This window comes from Nannospalax galili, unplaced genomic scaffold (genome assembly GCF_000622305.1).
Source record: "Nannospalax galili isolate Female #2095 unplaced genomic scaffold, S.galili_v1.0 scaffold3, whole genome shotgun sequence".
NCBI classification, from domain to species: Eukaryota; Metazoa; Chordata; class Mammalia; order Rodentia; family Spalacidae; genus Nannospalax; species Nannospalax galili.
In genome coordinates, this window is record NW_008351466.1 from 2,110,142 (window position 1) to 2,132,962 (window position 22,821).

General features: G+C 37.4%; 1 pseudogene; it reads left to right on the plus strand.

The window, feature by feature from the left end:
• Positions 1 to 8,103: 8,103 nt before the first annotated feature.
• The window catches only part of LOC103746230, a 36,534-nt pseudogene continuing 21,816 nt past the window's right edge, over positions 8,104 to 22,821 (plus strand).

Consider the following 22,821-nt stretch of genomic DNA (forward strand, 5'->3'; position numbering starts at 1 on the left):
CTATTGTTCTAAAGTGATGGATAGATTTGTTTTCTCCCCCATCTAGAAGCCTTTGAGAGGGAACTGACAGTGAGTCTGACCACTCCAACAGCTATAAAAATATCTGAAAATAAATCCTGAATCCATCCTTCTAGAGTCCAGCCTTGGAAGTCAAAAGAAAAATGAGGAGGAACCCAATAGAGGGATGCTTTTTGGAAGTCCTTGTCAAGAAATTCCAATGGACTCTCATATGAACATTTGAAAATTGCCTTATTCTGACATTTTTCTAGTTCCCTGTCTAGAACTTGTAATGCTAATTACTCTTGCCTTTACTCCTCCTTCACATCTCCTATTCACCAGTCAAAGACTTTCTTTTCCCCCTATAGATAAGAGTCATGCAATTTGGGAGTCTTTTAGTTAGACCCACTGAAGGGGTATTCCAATTGCCTCGCCGTGCATCCCTGTTCACCATGGAAGAAGCCAGAGCAGTCTGTGTCCTGATTTCATATCCTCAAGTTGGGTAACCTCTTCAGAGGGTGTTGTGATAAGAATAGGAGGTCAGAATTTGCTAGGCAGTTAGGGAAAAAAGATTCCAAAGAAAAGTAGCCAGTTTCTTGGCTAAAACTCACAGTGTCCTTGGGCCTCTTAGCAACATACTCTGTTCCAAAGGCCAAAAATGTCGAAAATATTTGGGAGCTTTTATCTGATCCTTAAAAGATTTTAGGTTTACCTCTTCAGAGGGGGGAATGTTAGAGTAGCCAAAAGCCCTATTAAAAAAATAAATCAAAGAAGAAGAAAGTACACAAAGTTATCAGAAAAAAGTTATGGGACATATGGGAGGAGTTGGAGGGGAGGAAGTGAGGATGGACTTGATCAAAACACCTTATATGCATGTATGAAATTCTCAATAAATTATTTATTTATTTTTTTAAATAGTCCTAGAAGTAATTGGTCTGGAGGAAACATACCTTAACATTATTAAAGCAATATAAAACAAACCCATAGAAACATCATTCTAAATTGTGAAAATCTGGAAGCATTCACATTAAAATCAAGAGCCAGAGAGGGCTGTGCTGAATCTCTTGTAAGATCAATAAAAGAAGAGAATAAAATTAAGTACTAGTTAGAAAGGAAGAGGTCAAATTATCACTCTTTGCAATTGATATGGTATTATACATACATAAGAGATGCCAAATACTCCACTAAAAAACTGTTAGAACTGATTAATGCTTTTAGTAACACGGCAGGTTACAAAATCAACTTACAAAAATCAGTATCCTTTCTATATACCAATAACAAGCAATCAGAAAAAAATATTCAAGGAAACAATTCCATTCACAATAACCTCAAAAAATATTTAGGAATAAGCCTAATTAAAGACATTAAAGATCTCTACAGTGAAAAACGTAAATCTTTAAAGAAAAAGAGAGAGGAAGACACTAGGAGATGGAAAGACTGACCATGCTCATGGATTAGTAGAACAGATAATGTGAAAATGACTATCTTATCAAAAGCAATCTATAGATTAAATGCAATGCCAATCAAAACACCCAGGACATTCTTCACAGAGCTAGAAAAAAAATCATCCTAAAATTCATATGGAATGACAAAAGACGCTGGATAGTCAAAACAATTGAGGACAAAAAGAACAACGCAGGGGGGTGGGGGGACAGGAAGATAACCATACCTGATGTCAGATTATATTACAGATCTATGGTCATAAAAACAGCATAGTACTGGTACAAAAATGGATACATAGACAAAGGGAACACAATAGAAGACCTGAATGTGAGTATATGAAGCTCCAGCCACCTGATATTTGAAAAAGGGGCCAAGAACACACAATGGAGGAAAGAGAGCACCTTCAACAAATGGTGCTTGAAAAACTGGATCTCCACTTGTAGAAGAATGAAACTAGATCTGTATCCTTCACCCTGAACAAAAATCAATTGCAAATGGATCAAAGATCTCACTATTAAACTTGAAACTCTGAAACTTCTAGAAGTAAACATAAGCAGTACCCTCCAAGATATACACATAGGAAAGGACTTGTTACATCAGACATCAGCTGCTCATGTATTACTGTCTATAATCCATAAGTGGGACCTCATTAAGCTATAAAGCTCCTGTACAGCAAAATAAACAACCAAGGAAGTGAATAAGAAACCCAGAGAGTGGAGAAAAATCTTTAACTGCTACACACTTGACAAAGGATTAATATCCAGGATATACAAAGAACTCAAAAAACAAAAAAACAAGAAAATAAATGATGCAATAAAAAGATGGGCTATAGACTTGAACAGAGTTCTCAAATAAATAAATAAATAAAAATGGATAAGAAACACCTTAAAAAGCACTCAACATCCTGTTCATTTTCCCAGTTCTATGCTGGTTTTTTTTTTTTTTTTTCTGTCTGAGTTTACATTTGACTAGACCTCAGTGGATGAACTTGCACTGGAGAACGTATGGAGACACTGACTTGACACACTGGGCCTTAACAGGGATGATAGAGTATATGGGCTCCAGTGGAGTGGAGTGGGGTGGGGGGTAGGGTGGGGGGGCTATGGGAGGGTGCTGGTGGGGATGAGGGTATAAAGATGATTAAGACTGGAGCTGGAGAGATGGCTCAGCAGTTCAGAGAACTGACTGCTCTTGCAGAGGACCCAGGTTTGATTCCCAGCACCCACATGGCCACTACGAACCGTCACTTAACTCCAGTTCCAGGGAAATCTGAAGCCCTCTTCTGACCTCTGTGGAATTACATGATATGGGTGCACTCACATACAGGCAATACTCTCATGCACATAAAATAAAAATAATAAATAAAATATTTAAAAATAAAGATGATTAAGACTGATTGAGAAGTTCTATATGAAATATACAAATTTCAATAAAAACAAAACAAAAAAGTACTCAACATCCTTACTAATTAGAGAAACACAGATAAGAACCACTTTGTAATTCTGTCTTATCCCATTCAGATTAGCTAAGATCAAGAGAACTTTCGAAAGACACCAAATGCTGGAGAGGATGTGGAGAAAGAGGAAAGCTCATTCAGTGCTAGTGGAAATTCAAAGTCTTGCAAGCGCTATAGAAAGCAATGTGGAGAAGAACAAAACTAAAAATGAATCTACCATATGATCCAGTTACACCACTCCTTGGCATACGCCCAAAGGACTCATCCTACTGTAGTGATACCAGCACATTCATGTTTGTTGCTGCTCTCTTCACAACAGCTAAGAAATGGAAGTAACCTAAATGTTCCTCAACTGATGAAAGGAGTTCTATTCAGCAGTAAGAAAAGATGAACACATGAAATTTTCAGGCAAATGAATGAAAGTAAAGGCTTTTATACTAAGTGAAGTAACACAAACTCAGAAGAGTGAGCGACATATGTTCTCTCTCATTTGCAGATCATAGCACCAATTCCTTATATGTGAGTATATATCCCGATGAAACACCAAGATCCAGGAAAATGGAAAGAAAACACAGAGGTAAAGGGAAAAAAGGAACAAGAAAGAGGAGGATAGTAGTGAACAGATGTTACCAGGCTGGGATATGGGGAAAGTGGGAGTGTTTGTTTGACATTGGAGGAGGGAGGGACATGCAGGGGGGCAGAGTGGGGAAAGAGGGAATTCAGGAGGGGGGATGGTGGGAGGCATGTGTTATTAGGGGGAAGGAGAGGATAATGAGGACTCTTGGCCTGGGGAGGAAGGTCAGGTGTGGGGGAGAGAGAGTAGAGTTGAATGGATCTTCAGGGGCTAGAGAAGTCAGAGGGAAATGTGCTGTCCCTGATCCCCCCCTGAAAAAGGCACATATGCTGTCTGAACTTTGTCACATATATATACCTGGGGGCTGTCTGGCAAGGAACAGAGTGCCAGACTAGAGAGTCTTCCATTGACTGGTTGGTTATAGTGGTCCAAGAAACTCCCAAAATACCATGGGCTATTGCCAGAATTCTTGGTTTTCTCACAGAACTGGAGGATAAGACCCTACTGCTGAAGACAGTACGGACTTTGGACACAGGACTGAGCAATGGAGCAGGAACTGCCCTGGAAGCCATCTACCTGCTGTTTAGCTCTCGTAGTTATGGAGGATACTATGCAAGCTGCTCAGGGAGAAAATCAATCAGTGGTCCAACCCAGCCCTAAAGTCTAATAACCATAATGGCCAGCAGAGCAAACTACTTCTACTGGTGTAGTAGTGTCACTGTTATCTGGGGGGTAATCAACAGCAATCTAATTGGACTTAAAGCCCTCTCAATGAGAGTGAACTCATTGGAGGCACTGCAAGCACAGCCAAATATATATGGTTGGAGAGGTTATAGATGCTAGAGAAAACCCTATCTCTGTCATAACTCTAGACAAATGAAATTGCTTGTTATATGCTAAATACGGATTCTTATATTTATGGACAAGTATACCACAAACCACTCATCAAAGAAGCTTGTTTTTGCAACAGATGGAGACTACTGCAGAATCCCACAGTTGGTCAGACACAGAGAACATACGTGTAAGAGATACCCAGTTCTAGGTGACAGTTATACAATGGAACTTCTACACCTAAGGGTCATGGAACATAGGGGAACAAGGGGCAGAGAGAAAACTAATGCATCCTTCAACTCTCACCAGTAAAGCTTCCTTATACAACAGAGTGTGAAGCACACAGAAAGCCACAACTGGCTGAGTTCTAGAGACTAAGAGATTGCAGAGTGTGTCCCTGGATAGGCTCCTATATCAAATCTCTCTCATGCACAGCTCAGGGACCATTGCCAAAGAAGGGTTAGAAAGATTGTAAGAGCCAGGGTTGGTCCATGAATATAGGGAAGCAGAGCCTTTCAGGTCACTGGAAGCTTGCACATGTGAACTTATGGCAATGGTGGCACTGAGCACAGGACTCATGCCAACTCAATCAGACAAGGGCCCAGAGTGGAGTGAGGGAAATGGGTGGCAGGTTGGCCCTATTCTGGGAACTATTGGAGACTGATTACTACTGGGTGAGGGAGAGTAGGACTTACCCATGATCTTTGATAGGCTGACTAGACTCCAGTGGATGAATTTTCACCAAAGGACGTCTGGGCACAAATGCTTGACTGGCTAGGACTTAACATGTATTGTGAAATACATGAAGTCTGGTGGAGGGGATATGGATAGGGAGGGGATCTAAATTTGATTAAAACTGTTTTATGAAATGTACAAAAGCTCAATAAAAATTTATTGTAAGCCCCAGGGAGGAGGTACATGACCATATGGAAACAGAGTCCTACAAGCTCCTGGGAACCTGCTCATATGATTCTATGGCAATGGTGTCAGCATATACAAGTCCCATGCAAACTCAGGCAGAAAAAAACCCAGCATAGAACTGGGAAAATGAGCAGTAGACCCCAATCTTATCTGAAAGAATGTTGCCAACTGATTGCTACTAGATGAAGAAGAGCTGATCTTCCTAAAATAAGGGATTCTAGATAGGCTCATTAGACTCCGTGGATGGGCTTGCACTGGGGAACAGCTGGGGACACTGACAACCCAGTGGGTCTTAACAGAGATGACAGAGTATATGGGCCCCAGTTGCAGGGGGCGGTATGGGAAGGTGCCAGTGGTGATGGGGGTATAAAGATGATCAAGAGTGTTTGAGATGTTCTGTATGAAATATTTTGTAAGTTCAGTCTTCCTAAAGCAATTTATTCACTTCCTTATAAATTGCTTTATCCTTTGATTTAACTGTCTGTATCCTGAATTCTGTATTATGTTTCAAATTTGCTTTGTACCTACATTAAAACCATCTCTTCAAATAAAAAAAAAAGTTAAAAAGATGTTCTGTATGAAATGCACTAAAATTCAACAAAAAAATTTACAAAAAAGTATAATCTATGTTGTAACAAAAGCCACAGTGGTCTCAATGAAGATTTTGGTGGGTCTCCTGATATTTGGCTCATTACTGAGAGTAAATGTTATATGCAGTTTTATACTTTAAATAGGCCCTTGTAGTATATGAAAAAAAACTTAGCACTGTTAGGTCTGAGGATACAGTCTACTAACTGGTTTGTGGCTCTTAGGGGCCTGGCCCATGAGTATTCATTGTTTGGTCCTTCATGCAATATATTTCAAACCAGCTCCTCATGACTATGTGCTTCTTGAATATGGATTCATAAACATGGGGTTATAGATAGGGATATATGCACCTATCTGTCCATCAAATACTGCTTATACAATGAATAAAATTTTACTTTGCATTTCCAGGCAGCATAATTTTACAAAACAATGTAGATATTACAATTATGAATAAAATATAAGCTTATATAAGTATTGCTGAATTTATTTTAGCTTCTTATTGTACGTTTTTCCAAACAACATGTCCTAAATATACATCTCTGTAGTGTGTGTAGAGAGAGTGAGAAAGGGAGGGAAAAATCTTTTTATGTTTCAAAAATATCCACATATTCTACAAGAGAGGACTCCAGTGCTCTAAGCACTTGCTTTTAGGAAGAAGTTTTGTCTTTTCTTGTGTCTATCACAACCTCTCAGCAACTTCAAAGGTGCTGCATGTAATTATCTTTTTCCTTCTTTTGGTGAATAAAGCATCCTTTTCTTTAGATGTCGATGTGGGAAAAGACTTACAATAGTATCTCTAATGGTAATAATAAATCTGTTGTTAAATGACACCTTTTTATCTAATGCTTTCCAAATGCTATATGGAAGTATTGCATTGTTGCTGGGCAGAGAAATGTGCAGCTCAGAGATGCTGCAGCTGGGAATACTACGCAGATCTCTGGTTGATAACATAACTTCTTCCTCTTGAGACCCAAATGCCAGTTCGTAATGGGGTAGGGATCATCTATTTCTGATTTAGCCGTACAGTTTTTTTAAGGAAGGATTGGCAGCAGCAGTGACTGTAGCCATTTGAATGATTTGTCAAGCTGCCACGGATTCAAGTGTATTTAGATGCTTATAGTAAATTCTTCTGTATTCAGCATAGCCCAGGAAGTAGGGTAGTAGTCAGCTTATAAAATTTCATGCTTCATTTTTTTGCCAGAAATTAGAATATTTTATATATATCCCCAACATGAAGATTAGTATGGAGAAAATCCCTTTCTGCAAAGATTCAGGAGGCATTTTGAAACTGGCACAGGACCACAAAATAAGCGTTAGGAACACCAGTGAACCTCATGCTGCATGTGATTGGTTATGCTGAGGCATTTAGGTGAAAAAAAAGAAAACACCAGATACATAGCAGGTTTCATGTGTCTACATCTTGGAGATGGAGGGTAGTGTAGGAAAATAACTCAGACAGGGACAATACAAGTGTGGATTGAGAGAGGCCAAGCCCCTTTAATACTCCAAACCTCTTGAGAGATAAAATATGGAAAAGTCACAAGAAGAGGGTTTTATGGTTTGAATGTTACCTCCAGAGCTCATGTAGACCTTCAATTGCTGCTGTTCCCAGTACTGGGTGGTGAGATGTTTCAGAGGTGAGTTAATCATGAGAGCTCCACTCTCATGAATATGTCACTGTCCTCACCATTATTAATGTGAGCAAATTATCCTGGGATTGGCTTTGTCATAAAAATGAGCGAGCTTTCTTGTGCATTTATTCTCTTGTTCCTGTGCTCATTCTGTTACATATTCTCCCACCATGGTGCCATGTAGCAAGAAAGTCCTCACCGTACATGGCCGTCTGATCTTGGTTTCCCAACCCTCCAGAATCATGAGCTGAATGGTCTGCCATTGTTTACAATTTACCCAGGCTATGATAGTCTGTCATAGTAGCAGAACACTTTCAAAGACAGGAGGGTTATACTAATAAGCAATGACTGCCAGTAACTTGCTTGAAAATATCCAATTTATTAGAATAGTGCCCTTTGGATGTTCCTCCTGTTTTTCCCTCCTCCCCATACCTTGCATCCATTCTGTTTTCCAATCTTCATACATAGCATTCAGCAATGGCCAAACACCTTCTCTCCTGTGTTATTCCCATCTCTATCAGAATGATCTACTAAAGGTCAAGGAGCAAAAATCTGTTGAATTTAAATAGACATTGAGCAATTTAGTCCACCAATGTAACACTTAAAGTAATTTGGTCCAGACAGAAAACACCTGTCCATGCTGTGAATCCAGATGGAGGAAGATGGCAATCTCAGGAGAGCCACAGAAGCGCCCTACAATAAGGGTAAAGAAGACCAATTATCTCAGAAGCAAAATCTCCTGAAATAAATTGTCTGAGGAATCGACCTTTGAAAGGCTCAAGATCTACAGTGGTTTGCTTTAAAATGTTCCAGCCTGGATACTTCAGAATCTCATTTCCACTTTTGTTATTCCCTCCATCTCTCTCTTGCTTTAACGGAAATAAAGGAGATACATTTATCACATCAAACATATTAAATTTTCAACCTCAGAAAGTAAATCCATTTCAAGTGTGTTTTCCCAAATGACTATAGCTGCTTGAGGGGCAAGCCAAGAGGAGGCTGGGCCACTGGAAGGGAAGATTGGTGAAGGAAATGAAAAGTCCTAGCCAGAAGCTGGGCCTGGCCAGCATTTCTAAGCAACCAGAATTTCCAGAGGTGAACTCTGTAGTGCACTGAGTTGTTTGGAGATCATAGGATAATCTCAGGGGTGGTTGCAGATCAGGGGCCTGTTGGCTTGAGGAAAGCAGCAAGGCGGAAGAGGCAAAAGGTGAAGTTCTTATTTTTTTTTCTTGATTTTAATCACTGTACAAACAACAAACAGAAATGAAGAAAAACTACTCTCAGAATATTATTTAATAAACATTCACCTTTTCATGTGTATTTTGCATTCATATAAAGTTTTAAACACTATGGAGATGCTCTTATGTATTTTTGCCTTCTTATGATAATGTGTTCATAAACGTTTTCTAGTGGCCACACAAATTGCTTTAAAGCAATTAATAATTATTTGCTAGTCTATCATGGCTCACTTTGGTTGCTTTAAAAATTTTTGCTCTTATAAACAATGTTGTGATGAACATCTTGTTGCATATAATTCATAACCTCTTGAGTTATTTTCTCAGCATAAATTCCTGGCACTTTAATTGCTGGGTGAAGTAGTGTAAACATTTTAATTTCTTTGAAAAACACTGCCAACTGGTTTTCAATAACATTGGAATAATCGAGTAATATCACCTCAATCTTGCCAAAAAAACTAGAAGAAACCTAAATTAGATTGGCAAAACTGTCATTTCATCATACTTTTAAGCTAAAATTTTCCGATTTCTTCCACTTTTGAACATTCTCACATATTTGATACTTATATTTTCTCTGATACAAATACCTCATTTTTCCACATTGGCTGCTTAACTACTGCGACTTGTGATTCTTATTAAATTTTGAGTAATTTATATAACATAGGAGTTAATTTCTCTGTCGCATTTTCACAAGTGTTTATTCTTATTTTTGGGATACTTTCTTAAACAGAAGAGAAAGAAGCATGGAGTACACAGGATTTTATTTTTAGTTACAGCTTGGGTGACTCTGCACTGTCGTTTGTGTATTTTAATGTATAGATTGCTGGATTCAGTACCCTAAAGAATATCTGAAAGGAAAGAATGCAAGATTTTAGTTTTGGAATCAGAGGGGAAATAGACTTTAAATCTTAGGTTTCAAATTGTAGGTTTGTAAATTAGTCTTTTTAGTGCCGTAATAGTGTAAATTTTGTAGGGCCTTGATTTGGGTAACAGTGAAACTGAATTATAGGAAGCAGTAGTGTTCAAATCATGACATCCTCCACTGTATGTGAAAAACTATAATTACCGTCCAGCCAGTCTTTAAATTCTCCAAACCTGTGACATTGAGTCGGACTTACTGTGTAAAGGGAATCATGCAGATGATGGTCAATTTTCTCTTTCCAGCAAATCCTGAGAGCCTGTCTTTGCAATTTTTATTGCATTTCTAACACTTTTATGTTTGTATGGGAATTTGGCAAATTTCCAGAAAAGAAGAAAGAAAAAGGCCAGGCTGAAATGTGCTGGACAGGTCCCTGCTATCCTTAGGAACATGTAGTTGCCGAGGGATTCTGTCAGTTTGTTTCCATTGTTGGGCACCATCACTCATTTTGTTAGCTGTGAGGAGATGTGTTCTACCCTCATTTCACTTGTTCTGCAGTTTTTGACCATGAAAAAAATAAATTAAGAAAGATTTATAGGAGGAGGAACTGCTGTTGGCAGGTGGTGAAAAGAACTGTGTCAGGACCCAGGATAGTTGGATTTAAGAGCAGTTCATTAGAAAACCTTAGTGCTTGATTATTTAACACTGCAGAAACACTGGCTTCTTGTATTTTACTCTCAAACTTGAAAATATGAAGGACTTATGTAAGGGTCCATATTGACTCTTCCTTCCATAGTCTATGGAACACCTGTAATCTTAACACACATAGACTGCTCATGCTCCATAAATTCTATATACGAAATGTTTATTGTTTTCCTGACACTTTTGTCTTACCATTCTCTTTCCCATTATTAAGATTTTGTTACCTCTCTCTCTTAAAATGCTTCAGTCCCCCACCTTTCTGCTCTTATGCTTCTGGTTTTAAATGTGTCTCTGTCTGTCTCCACTACTGAGCTCTGAACTTAGATCTCTGACGCTCTGAATCCTTCCCCCAAATATTTCAAGGCCATTTAAACTCATCCTATCACCAACTAAGCTCACACTGTTTTACAGCTGTGGACCTCTTCCAGAGTTTTACATCCTATTCATCGAGAAACCGTAACAACGTCTGAGAATGCTCCCAATCACGGACATTCTGGAGGCATTACCATGATTCGCTAATTCTTTTTTTTCAGTATTGTTCAAATGTAGTCATTTTAAAACATTTTTGCTTTCACTTTCCAAACACTTACTTTTTACTCTATAACGTGGAATTTTTCAGTTGCTTTCTAATATAACTCTCACCTCCTATTTTTTCCTCTTTCAAATTGGAATCAGCATGGCTTTTCTAAAAGACACATCTGAACACTTTTCAAATCTATTATCTTTGGCATGATTTTAAGATCTAACTTCTGTTTTGTTTTACCCTCATTTTCTGTTCAACTTGTCTACATTGCCGTCGAACCAGTCATGATTACTTTCTATACTCCAAGTATATCTGACAACCTCACATGTCTGGGTCTCATTTCTGTCCTGTCTTACATCTAAATAGCCTTTCAATTTAAATCAAATGCCATCTGTTTTATAAAATAGATTTTACAATTATCTCCTGACTGGTTTTCCTATTGTCTTCCAAAAAGCTAGGTTTCCCTCTTACTTCCATTGCAGATTTGTGCATACTTGATTACAGGATATATTCCAAAGCACTGGTTGTACTGTTTTCATTTCTTTCTTTATCACATCTATTTTCTATTTGCCTCTGTCTCTCTCTCTGTCTCTCTCTGTCTCTCTCTCTCTCTTCACAGTATATATGTGGAGGTCAGAGGACAATTTACAGGAGTCAATTTCCTCCTATTACATGGGTTTCAGGTATTGGACTTGGATTACCAGTCTTGCTGGCAAGAGCCGTTACTGACTGAACCATCTCAGCAGCCTTACAGCTCTTTTTTTCTACACACAGATGGGCTATCTTGGATGACAAAGGACTAGCAAGCACTCATGCTGCATCATCCCTACCATATAATGTGGCAGCCCCATATGGGCTAGTTGAATAGATGATGAATGAGTGAGGCATGTGCTTTATCCTTTCAGTCACTTTTCCCAGTCTCCTTAATTAAGTAGATTTTCCATCCCTAACCACAGAGAGTCTTAATCCCCAAGACCATGATTATTTTATGTTTTAAAATCTTCTTTTCTTTAAATAAGATGATAGGAAATATTTTAAAGCTGTAATTTCACTACTTTGTACAAATGAAGCTTAGCCCACAGACTCCAAAATAAGTTTCATGTCAGTTTAACATATTCAGAGACCAAGAATTGCTATTTTCTTCTGTACAAGCTATTCTTTTTGGTAGGGATATTTTCTGCTACTACAGAATTTTAACTTCCTTTTTATTATTAGAATATTCTAAAAGTTGCTTCTTTGTCTTCCTTATCTAATTTTATATGTGCTACTTAAATATTTTTTGGTCTTTTTGAGACAGGGTCTCCCTGTAGCCCCAGCTGTCCTGGAACTCCCTATGTAGACCAGGCTGGCCTTGAACTCACAGAGATCTGCCTGTCTCTGCCTCCTGAGTACTGGGATTAAAGACATGCACCACCACGTCCAGCCCTTATTAAATATTTTTAATGCCTTCAGGATTCAATCATTTTTTTAAAAAACTCTATAACTGTTCTAGTTTGTTTCTCCACTGCTGTGACAAAACACTCTGACCAATACCAAGTTGGCGAGGAAAGGGTTTATTTTGTCTGACATCGCTTGGGTCACAATTTGTCAGGGAGCCCAAGGTAGGAACTCAGGGTAGGAACCTGGATGTAGGCCATGGAGGAATGTTGCTTACTGGCTTGCTCTCCTGGCCCATACTCAGCCTTCATTCTTATACAGTACAGGACAACCTGCCTGGGGGTGACACTGCCCACAGTGGGCTGGGATCCACATCACTCAGAAATCAAGAAAATATCCCCACAGACATTGGCAAAGACCAGTCCAATGGAGGCAATTTCCCAATTGAGGCTCCTTCTACCCAGGTATGTCTAGTTGACAGCTGAAGCTATCCAGCACAAGAGCACAGTCCTTCTTCAAAAAAAACTTTCTTGATTCCTTTTCTTTCTTTTCTTTGTGGATATTTTTTTTTAAACTTCAGCTTTCCTTTGTCATTTTCTTCATCACATTCTTTTGCCTTTTTATGCTTTTTTTCTGTGTGCTTGACCTGTTTCAAATTCTGAGATACTTCTCTCCAAAGAACTCGTCCCCCTCTTGCCTATTGTTTTTTGCAAGCAGGTTTTTACTGACTGAAGTGAAGTCTATATTCTCTTTCCCTTTTGTCTCTGTGCCCCATCCCACACCTCACACAAAAATTCTTTATGCATTTCTTCATTTTCTTTTTGGTGTATATTTACCCAGTCTTTTCTAAGTGATAAGAACCAATCACTTTTCTTCCAGTGTGCTGCTTGTTCCTCTTTGGTCATTGTATCTGTTCTGTTGTTTCCTCTGTGCCTTTATTTCTTTCTTCATTTATTGAAGAAATGCATTCCCCATCCCACACCTCACACAAAAATTCTTTATGCATTTCTTCATTTTCTTTTTGGTGTATATTTACCCAGTCTTTTCTAAGTGATAAGAACCAATCACTTTTCTTCCAGTGTGCTGCTTGTTCCTCTTTGGTCATTGTATCTGTTCTGTTGTTTCCTCTGTGCCTTTATTTCTTTCTTCATTTATTGAAGAAATGCATTTCTTCATCCTGCATTCACCAGGTCTTCAGTTCCAGTTTATCTTTTATTCCAAACTCCTGAAACAGACTCTTTTAAATATATTCTTATAATACACAGTCATAACATGTGGGTGGGAAAATTATTAGATTGTTTTGCAATGTAGCTAAAATTGGCTAAATATTTTGGGGAAAATCCTCAATTCATAGCACATTATAAAATGAACCAGATTAATTTATAGAAGCCCAAATAAAACATAAGTAAAGAATTAAGAGCCTGTCTTTAAAAAGTCAAAAGTCTTATTATTAGGCCCTCTCAGTGGTAGGGAACTCATGCATGGTACTGTAAACATACACAAGTATACTTGGCTGGAGATGTCACAGATTCTTGAGAAAAATCCTTTTCTGTCACTCACCTATACAAACATAATTTCATACTCTATTCTAAATATGCATCCTTACATTTACAGAAATGTGCCTATTACCACTCTTCAAATAAGCTTCTTTTTGCAACAGATGGAGGCTATAACAAAGCTCTGCAAACAAATAAGAGAGTAAGTGCCTGCGGGGTTCCCACCCTTCTGTGACACACCTGTAATGCAATCTCCATACCTAAGGCTCAGAGAACATCACAGAAAAGGAGGCAGAAAGAGTTTAAGAGCCAGAGGAACAAGACACCTGCTGGTACTTATTCAATTATATAATAGGGAAGCTGTACCTTTGAAATCACCACAATATGACAGTAGAACAAAAACTGTCTATAACGACAAAGCAGGTGATATACTAGGGTGGATGGGGACAATTTCAAGGGGTTCCATCTCAAGATGAAGAGCTATAGGTAATCAGTAGATACTGAGGAAGAATCAGTTTTCTCCAGAGACTAGCTCCTTGAGAGTTTATCTAATTCCAAATGGGCAGTCCTAAGCACAGGTACAGGAGCACTACTGAGTAGACTCAGTGCTTTCTATCATCTATCATCTATCTATCTATCTATCTATCTATCTATCTATCCTCTATTGTGCATATATACCACATTTTGCTTACCTATTTGTTGATGGATACTTGGTATCATCTATCTATGTATCATCTATCCATCTATCCATCTGTCCATCTATCATCTATCTATCTATCTATCTATCTATCTATCTATTCTTTTTATTTGTATTATTTCTACTTTTTTTATTTTGAGTGTGTGTTGTATGTGCATTTGTGTGCGTGCACACGCTCGCCTGCATCCATCTACTTATCTCTCTGTCATCTATCTATCATCTATTTATCTGTATATCTATCATCTGTCATCTATCTCTCTATCATATATCTATCATCAATCATCTCTGTATATAAATGTATGTATGTTTATGTAAAAATAATTATCAGAGAAGAGGACAAGAAATTGAGAGGGAGTTTGGGGAACATGGGAGGAGTTGGAGGGGGATTAGGAGAGATAACAATAATGTAAAGACTATATTCATGCATGGTATTCATAAAATTCATGAAACTTTTCTTTAAAATTCATTTTAGAGTTTAGCAACACTTTTGTGTTCACTTCCTTTCCCTCCTCCTTGTCCCTTCTCTCTTCTCTTCTCTCTTTTGTTTTAGTGTTTAGCAACACTTTTAATGTCTTCTGTAACAAATCAAGGAGCTGTCATAATAGGAAACAATGTATTAGTCCTGTTTGGTGTTGGTGTGCATTTCAAAAACTCTTTTTTCTTTTCTTTCTTTCCTTTGTTTATTGAGATAGGATCTTACATAGTCCAGGCTGGTGCTGAACCCATAGTGATCCTTCTGTCTCAGCCTTACAAGTGCTGAGAGAATAAGCTTGAGCTACCTTATCTGATTTCATTTCAAAAGTTCTTGATACTTGATTAATTGCAGACCTTTGACTAAAACATACTAATTTAAAACAATACTATTTATCTCTGTGGGAAAAAGTCTTATTACTTCAGAAAGGAAATATATAAGTCTACTTGCTTTCCTTTTGTTGACATGCTCTTAGGCAGTTTGCAGTGCTTTGGAATTCATGATGTTTTATAATTGTATTTATTAAATATTTGGTTATTTATTATTTTTGTATGTATGAGTGTATTGCCTGCAAGTATGTAAGTACACCCATGTCCTGCAATGCCCGAAGAGATCAGAAGAGGATGTCAGATTCTCTGTAACTGGAATTACAGATGGTTGTTAGCCTCCATGTGGGTGCTGAGAATTGAACTAGGTCCTCTGTAAGAGCATCCCTTGCTCTTAACCACTGAGCCATCTCTCCAGCTCCTTATAATTGTATTTAAAACAAAACTTAAAAGTGTCTTTTACTGTTTTATCTGTGACTTTTTTTGTGTCCCAATTTCTTATGAGACTATACTCCCCCCTTTTTCCTGACATACAGTCTAAAACCCAGTTTCTTTGCTGATATGAAGATCATTCATACTCAAAAAGATCTGAGATCCATAACCATATTTCTTAGGAAATTAAAATTAAAACATTATCTGGGGCACCCATTACCAATTCTCTTCATAATTCATATCTGATTTCATAAGAAAAATATTTAGTTTCATAGGATTCTACTGTTTTCTTCTTTCATCACTTAAAAAAGTGCTGCTCTCTTTCCCTCCTCCTTGTCCCTTCTCTCTTCTCTCCACTGTCTTCCTCTGGTTTTCCTTTCCTTCTTTCCTTTCCCCTTCCTTCTCCATACCTTTCCACTGTCCTCTCCTTCGACCACTTATCTCTACTTCACTTCCTCCATTTACTCTTTTGCATTTTATCTTTGTTTAATGCCCATCTTTGTTTTATGTCTATCTTATTCCTTTGATTTTCTAGTAACATTCCTATAACCCACTTATCTTTAAATCCTTTGGGTTGACACCATGGACATACTGAAGTGTGGTAGACTAGCATAACCTTTGCCATTTTTTGTGCAGAAAAAAAATTCATTTTTATGGTTTCATCAGCTCTGGCCTTTGGGGTTTGACAGTCATGTTGCTGATACATGCTCCTTTTACTTCCTATTATAACCCTTAGACCTTCTGGTGATTCCATTTACATTGGTGTATTTGGTTATGCTTTCCTTTGTGAATCACATTACATTTATAAATGCTTTATTGAATCTTATTTTATTGATTTCTGTCCATTTAAAAAATTTATTCTGCTCACACTTTATTTTATGTTTATTCTGAAATGTGTAGAAACACTTGAAAATTTTGTTAGTATCCTCTCTTTTCCACTCTCAATGTAGAAAAGGAAAATATTGAATTGTAGTGAACTCAGAGTGTCCTCTGAGAGGACCTACTTGACATCTCCAACCAATCCAGTATTTAACTGTTAGTAACAGCTTTTTTCATTCAGTTTGTTTTCACTAGTTTTATGAATAATATTTACCTATAACTCTTCCACTCAGTTTATCCTTTATCAAAAGTTTTGCTAACCCACATCTCTGCTTACTGTTTTTGATACTATAAACCCACCATGTTGAAGGAAAGACTCAATTGTGGTTTGTCATGACTTCTTTTTGACAAACTCATGTTAGCTTTCACCAGTCTCTTACTTCTTTGGGGCTGAAGCTGATCATTATTAACAGCTTCATATGTTATGTTAAGTGGTCATTGAGATGATTTACCAGTGAACTTATGGATTTGCCACTCTCTGGAGTTATAGTTTTCTTTCCATACAATATTTCCATACTTTCTGAAGGCCTAGATTTTCCTGTAAGCTACCAAAATACTTGTCTCTTGATCTGAACAGTTTGTCCTTCAGCTCTACTGTCTTCAATCATATCCTTGCCTTAATATGTTTTGAGACCATAAAGAATTTTCCTTTCTTTCTAGTGATGATCTATCTTTAAAAATATTATTTGTTTCTTTTTTTAAAATATGATTAGTCCTTTTTCCTCTTACATTTGGTTTATAAGGGTAGATTTTTACAGTTATCTATTCTATTTACAACAGCCATACATACAAAAATAAAACCCTTAGAAGACTTTGTACTGTGGACTAGGATTCTTTGATAACTTGGGTGTGTTCAAGGCATTTTTAATTGTGATATGTAATGCAAAGAAGAAAATATTGTGAACTTTGCTTTACTGAAAATAAAAAGAAAATCATGGCAAAAGTATAAAACTTAAGGACAAAAGACATGCTGGAAAATTTATCTAGTTTATATTCATGATATGCTGCAGTCACTGCCAGCAGTGGCTGCTCCTCTGTTTTCATGGGTGCCGCTCCTTGATTCTCACAGGTGTCAAGGCTGCTCCTCTGCTCACCCTGGGCTGAGGCCACTCTTTTGCCTGCCCTGGGCTGAGGCCACTCTTCTGCTCGCCCGTTGCTGCCTTCTCTCATCACTGCTTTTGCCCAGTCCCCCACCCCAGGGCTGGGGAGGAGACTGTGTCAGCAGAGCTGCATTCAGACACAAGAGACCAGGTTCAGTGACACAGATCTGCTTTATTGCAGGAAGGCACAAGCTTATATATGAGTAGTGGTCCAATCACAGCACAGCAAGTAGCATACCTTATTAGCATAACAGCTTTAGTGTCCTATCACAGTACAGCAAGTAGGATACCTTATTAGCATAACAGATTTAGCATCCTATTAGCATAACGGACAATATCCTATCACAGAATAATGGGTAGGATGCCTCATTAGCATAATGGGTTTCAGATCACAGAGCCTGGGTTCCTGGAAACCACATGACCCTGACTGTTGCAATATCTAAGTGTTGCAATTTGGAATTCCAATGGTGTTGATTAGGGAGTGGTGAGCTCTAGGCATCAGTCTCATGATCTGCCAATAGGAGCAAATGTCACAAGGCATTTCTTGTGGCTCCAGCATTCAGGCTGTTGCCTTGGGCCTGCTGTATGGCTGTCAATAAGACTTTCACGCTGGGCTCAAGCCTGTCTCCCACAATATGCTACTTTTCTTAATACACAGACAGTTCTACAGATATTAAAATTGTGCAAAAGGCATTGTATTAGTTACTTTTCTGTTGATGTGATAAAACACCATGACCATGGAAGGAAGAGTTTATTTGAGCGTACGGTTCAGAGTGATAGAGTCCATAATGGCCGGGGAGGCATAGTGGCAATGGTGGCCAAAGCAGAAAGCACAGCAATCACATTGTCGAGCAGGTAATCTGGAAATCTGACAAGGCTTAAGAACTCTCAAAGCCCACCTCCAGTGACATACTTCCTCCAGCAAGCCCACACCTCCTAAAACATTCCAAAACGTCTGCATCAACTGGGAAAAAAAATGTCCAAATACTTGGAGCATTCTCATTCAAACCACCACAGACAAGAACAGATAGGCTCTTAAGCATATGAAAAAATGCTCATTCTCATAATTAGGGAATTTGAACATGGTACTATGTTGACCTCTTTGGCAGCTATGAAAGGCACATGGTAACATTCTATTGGTATGGGTCTGGAGAAACAGACATTTATTTTATTATCAGTGGAATGTAATTGATATAATCCTTACTAAGATATTAAATCAAAATAGCAAGTTTTGAACTTTTCACCTAGCAGTGTCTTCTCTGTGAACTTACTCTATAATGTACTCTTATTTATAAATGACTCATGTGTAATGTAATACTACTTAGTGAGTGTGGTTATGCTTTTAATGGAAATGTTTAGACAAATCTGCTTTTTCCCTTGAAACATGGCTGCCCTTGTTAAAACAAAGCTAACCTTGAATTCCTGAGCTCAAGTGATTCTTCTGCGTTAGCTTCCTGAGTAGCTATTATTACAGGTATGCATCATGGGACCTTGCTCTGAACATATTGTAAACATAGGGACTGATTGTAAACATAGGACTAACTGAACATAGGGAACTGATAAAGGAAAACATTGATGCATTAGACTGTCATGAATGCCATAATGTCATAATGACATTTTCAAGGGGTGAAGATATACTTTAGGTAATACTATCTAAGCATTTTCAAGACATATTATATAAAAACATGAAGAGGCAGAATGATGATATACTAGTTGGTAAAAGAGAAGGAAGGGAAAATTATAGTGCTACCATTGACCTACAAAGAGAATAGCAAGCATTTGATAGCAAGTAAAAAAATTAATAATGCCGTTACTATTTGAGGGCATGTGAGCTGGGGATAAAAGAACCAAGGTTAAAAAAGAGATAATTTTACTTTTTGGTATTTGATGGATATGTATGCATTATTTCTTGAACAGCTTATTTGTATAATAACACCATTCTGTAAGGGAAAGCCTTAAAATAGTTTGCTGAAATAAATATAAATGACTGAGATGAACTGTGTCCATATTTAAAAAACAACTCTGGACTTCTGATTTGAACAATTTACTATAGATCATGGGTTTGTGGCTTCCAACATCATTAATTACCAAGCAAGTCAAGTTAAGTTGGAATTAATTTTCTTGACAATAAAATAGAGAAAATTTGTGACAGCTACTCTAATGTGTTCAAAGTATTTTGAAAAGATTAATCAGTATTGATGATTTTATAACCAACAAACATTTGAATGTTTTTAAATAACACAGAATGCAGCAAATTAAATGTTTTATTATTTAAGTACAGTTCACAGCAAAAGAGTCTTTCCCAGTTATAATTTGTGTTTTACTAAGCTAAAGAGAGAAAAATAAATTGAAATTGTAATCAGAACCTAAAATGTAATATAATTTACCTAGAATAAGCTAAATTTGGGTAGAAAACAAGATTTTAAAAAATCCAAAATGTTTCCTGATTCTTACTTTGTTGGTAGATATTATATATAACAAAGAGAAAAAAATTATTATCTTTGCTAAGGTACAGAAGAAAGGCTACTTTGTGGGTCCGGAGAGATGGCTCAGTGGCTAAGATATTGGCTGTTCTTGCAGAAGACTCAGTGTTGGAATCCTAACACCCATATGGTAGCTAACAACTGTCTATGAGTTCAGTTCCAGGAGGATATGACACCCTCTTCTGTCCTCCATGAGCATTTATACATATTCAGGCATAACACTCATACACATAAAGTTAAATAAATTTTAAAAATTTTAAGTCTTTAAAAAGAAAGGCTACTTTGTTGTGAATGTGTGTTTGCATGTGTGTGCATGAATATATGTGAGTTCTTGTTTAGTTTTTAATATAAGAAGTAGATATTTGTCTTCAATTAATCATAGAATTTATTCTCAAAAAGAACCACTGATAACCTTATATTTATGTGTTACTTTTTTCAAGAAAATAAAAGTTGGGTGTTCATAATTGCAGTTATTTTTGTAGGGCCTAACATCACTCACTGCCTCATCTTCCCTTAATGTGAATCCTTTCAGGAATGGTGAGAACGACTACATCTCCTGATCACATCTCTTCAGCTGGTGAAGTCTGGAAATACTGAGCTTTTAAAAGGTTTCTCTTTGGAAGATAACAAAAGCAAAATTTCCTCCCATAAAATATGTGCGGAGAAATGTCTTCTTTTTCATATGCTGTGACAAGGATATTCTATGTTGGCATGACAAGAGTCCAGCATTGCACAGGAAGGCATGTGGGGTTCTCATTAGTATGGATATAAAATAGTATTAACAACTGTTGCTGCTTTATGAAAAAGAATTTTTTACTTATTGTACTAAAGACAAAACAACAGAATTGAGCATTCCCTTATAAGTAAGTCTATGTTTCAGACTTGATTTGCTTGTTGTATCCACAAGGTATCTCCCAGTTACATTGATTATATTAGCAGATTATCTGATGATTAAGGTCATTAACAATCCACTCCTGAGTAGTCAACATAACAATGTTTAGTTGCCTTGCAGTAACAATTAGGGAATGAAGCAATTTACTATAATTAGGTACTATCTGAAAAAAAGTATCCACATTAAGGGAAGTTAAAAAGATGTCTTTTTATGGTTAGGGATGACTGTTAACAGAGCAATTTTTTTCTGAATTACAAAGAAAATTATCGCACTTTTAATTTGCTCATTATTGCAAACACAGAAACAACAAATGGTTCTTGTTCAGAGTTTGCCCTATGTGGCTTTGGGCAAGTTTTTAAACTTTCTCTGTTCTTGTTTCATCATTGAGGAAGCAGGGGTAATGGTCATACTACAAGTAGATTCTGATGGGTAATTAATGCTTGCTATATGTTTAGAAATCCTGGGAAAGAAAGTTGTCTACAAATAAAAGTGCAGAATGTACATAAGATACGTTTTAATTCATTGCAAAGACTTATTTGGACTTAAGACTCAGTGAGGAAAATTCTTTGTTTTCTATCATTAGTATGTTTTTACCAAATAAGAATATTGATATATTTTTCATGGTTCTGATATATTTTTAAGTCCTTGAATGGTGTTTTCCACTTTAGTGGTCTGTTTGACAGATTATTTTTTGCCTTCTGATATTGTTCAGTCATCCACAAATTCTACCCAAATAAGCCCAGATCACCTATTTGGGAGGCAGATTTTTTCCCCTGTTGTTTTTAGAAATACTGGCCTATGGAGGACAGGATTTCTTATTTAGATATAGTTTTGTATCCTTAGACTCAGCACCTTGTTTGCTCATGGACTTCTGGGCTAGGCCAGGAAGCAGTACTGAGCTTCAGAGCTGCAGATAGGTGGGTTGGTTACGATGTTACAGAGACAGACATCAAGAGTTACAATTTTGAAAGCATACAATTATTATGGGGTCTGGATAGACTGGTAGAGCATCACTGTGGTAGTTCAGATTTTAAGTAGGTCAGTGCTCAGTTTAACTTCTCTCATCATTAAGACAGGTGACACATGGAAATGGATTGAGATACTAGGTTATCTCAGTTAAACCCAGTATGGATTCAGAATTGTGACCAATGTAGAACTTTGGGGATTCATGTCACTGTGGGAGCAAGGGGTGAATTACAGGACAAAAAGAAGAAATACAAACCAACAGGGAGAAGGCAAATATATCCCCGAGGAAATGAATCTCAGACATTTTACAGGCATGAAGATGAAATACTTATTATAGGCCTGACACTAGCTACTTTACAAGCCTTCTCATCTTTAATCTTCACAGGAAATTTGTAAGTTAGATGCTATCATTATCCCCTTTTTATAGATGAAAACAAGTCTCAAGCTAGTAATTGATAGAGCTGGAGTTTGAACTCAGGCACTGTAGCCTCAGAATCCACGTAATGACTATCTACTAAGGATTTTTATTATCGCATAGTAGCAAGATTTGGGAGAAAATGCAGAAGTCTTATGGATCTTTAATGAGCTGCTCTATCTAATGGGTTATCTAAATCCAAACTAAATTGAATGGTGAGACTGAATCTGCTGAATACAACCGTCAATTTGATTTGGCTGAAGACCTACGGATGGCTTGGTTTGATGATTGGAAGTACTATTGAACTCAGCTTTGAGGAACCAAGGAAGCATAAAAAAGCAGAGAAGCATACCAAGGGCAGTGCCCACCTTTAAAAGATTACTGAAATTAGTATTCATTATTCTGCTCACTTGGAGTGCCATGTATGTCAACTTCATTGAGCCTACTTGGTCTGTGACTTGTAGGTCAGCTTTAGGATTTAGAAACACCCATAGAACCTGCTAGAATATTAGCTTAGCCCTGACTC